Here is a 2102-nt window from a genome sequence, read left to right on the forward strand (position 1 = left end):
CTCTCCCACAATAAGAAGTCACCCGACAGCGAGAAGCTGAAGGTTTTCACCACAGCTCGTCTTCGTCTCTTTGACAGATGCAGCTGCTGCTTTTCTTCTGCTCAATGACAAGGTGACGCTGAAGAGCTCCTCATTCACTTCACCTCCTCTCCTTCACTGCCTCTTCTCCTCTCTCCTTCCCCACAGGGAAATGAGAGGAGAGGATGAAGAGGAGAGGATGTGATGAGGAAGGGAGGTCGTCTTCTTTGGAAGAACCGTCAGAAAAAAGAGGGCAGGAAGAAAATGAAAAGAAATAAAGAACAAGAAAACTGAAGATGGAAAGAAAGAAAGAAAGAATCTGTCAGGAGATGACATCATCAGTCATTTCCTGGTCCAAACAGCAAGGACGGTCTAAATTCTTTTAGATTCAGAAGTTTGTTTCTATCTACAGATGATAAACCATCACATGAATGCATCAGGCAGGAGTCAGATGGTCTGCAGTGAGAGCAGGGAGCAGGTGGAGGTTACAAACCCAGTGGAGACACAGACAGGAGGAGAGGTAGTGAAGGTGGATGAGCTTAAATAGCTGGGGTCAACCTTAAAGCCGTGGACGGTACCCGAGACAGGTGAAGATGAGAGAGCAGGCAGGGTGGAGTGGGTGGAGACAGGTGTCATGGGTGGTGGCTGAAGGAGAGCAGCAAGAGGTAAAGGGAAGGTTTAAAGATGGCGGTGAGACCTGCTGCGATGCATGGAGGAGGAGGAGGCCCAGCTGAAGGTGTTAGACGCCACAGTCTGTCAGAGGAGGTGTGCAAAGGAACACTTTATCATCCACAGAGGGGCAGTTTGCTTTGGAGCCAGCAACACAAATAACACAAGACAGAATGACAAAATGAACAGGAACAAATGAGGATTCAAGGGAGGGAGAGTGGATATGATGGAGCTGCCAGGCTGGAGGAGAAGAGGACGAGCTCAGAGGCTGATGAACGCAGTGAAGGAGGACATGCAGAGGGTGTGTGTGTGACAGAAGAGGTGCTCGCTCAGCTCTGTGAGAACAGCAGCGACGCCTGGAGGATTGATGATGTGCTGCCACCTGGTGGAGCACGTCCTGCTGGACAGACCGTTCACTATCATCTGACAGAAACACGTCAACACTTTAGAAAGAGAACAGCCTCCATTACAGAGGCGTCTGGCAAACAAGGAAAAGAAGGGAGCTGTGCGACGCTCCTCCACGTGACGTCACGGGCGAGTAGCTCACAGAGGCTGAAGAACTGCTGCTCGTACTGTGTGTCTGTGGCCAGCAGGGGGAGCTGCTGGATAACTTTGACTTCATCTCCACAGTTTAATGAGGAAGCAGGTGTGACACAGACACAGGTGACAGCGTGAGTCACTGAAAAAGGAAGAACCTGTCTGAGCTCCAGGTGTACCTAATAATGTGGCCTGCTCCCAGGTGAAATTTTATTTTGATGCTGAAATCTGAGCACTTCCTCCTCCTGCTGATCCAGTCCAGCCGGTTCCTGGTTTGTGCCTCCTGTGAGCCGTGATGTGGGAGAACCTGCTCAACCCGTCTGACCCCGCCCACCTGCTCCAGGTGACAGCGTCAGCTCACATGCAGCGCAGTCGTCTTTATAAACGCTCGTTTCATCTTCTTCATCCTTTCATTCCCTCGGCCGACATTTTGATTGGATAAAGTTAAAGAGGATGAGTTCTGCTCATTTCCTGCTTTTATTCTTGGAGCAGCTTTGCATGATTCACTGCTCAGAATAATCCTTCTTTGTCTTATGCTCGTGCAGCCCCTCCCTCCATCCTCTGTCTCAAACACGTTGTTACTGTTGTTACACGTTGTTCTGTCTGAGCTTTGGAGATTTCTGAGGTTTGTGTACCTGGACACAAAGCAGTGAAGCGTGCTGGAGCGTCCTCAGAGGAAAATCCCCTGGATTGAAGTTTGCTGGACAGATAAATTCAGACCGTTATGAAAGCTCTCACTGACTCGTGGTTCGTGCATGTGAGCGTCCCCCAAAGGGCCGTTGAGAGCAGGAAGAGCGATAAACAGTTTATTGATTTGGTCTGTCTGTAAATGGTCTGTATTTGTAAAGCGCTTTTACTTGGTCCTAAGGACCCCAAAG

This window comes from Haplochromis burtoni, unplaced genomic scaffold (genome assembly GCF_018398535.1).
Source record: "Haplochromis burtoni strain Fernald_Lab_line unplaced genomic scaffold, NCSU_Asbu1 Contig_123, whole genome shotgun sequence".
Classification (NCBI taxonomy): Eukaryota; Metazoa; Chordata; class Actinopteri; order Cichliformes; family Cichlidae; genus Haplochromis; species Haplochromis burtoni.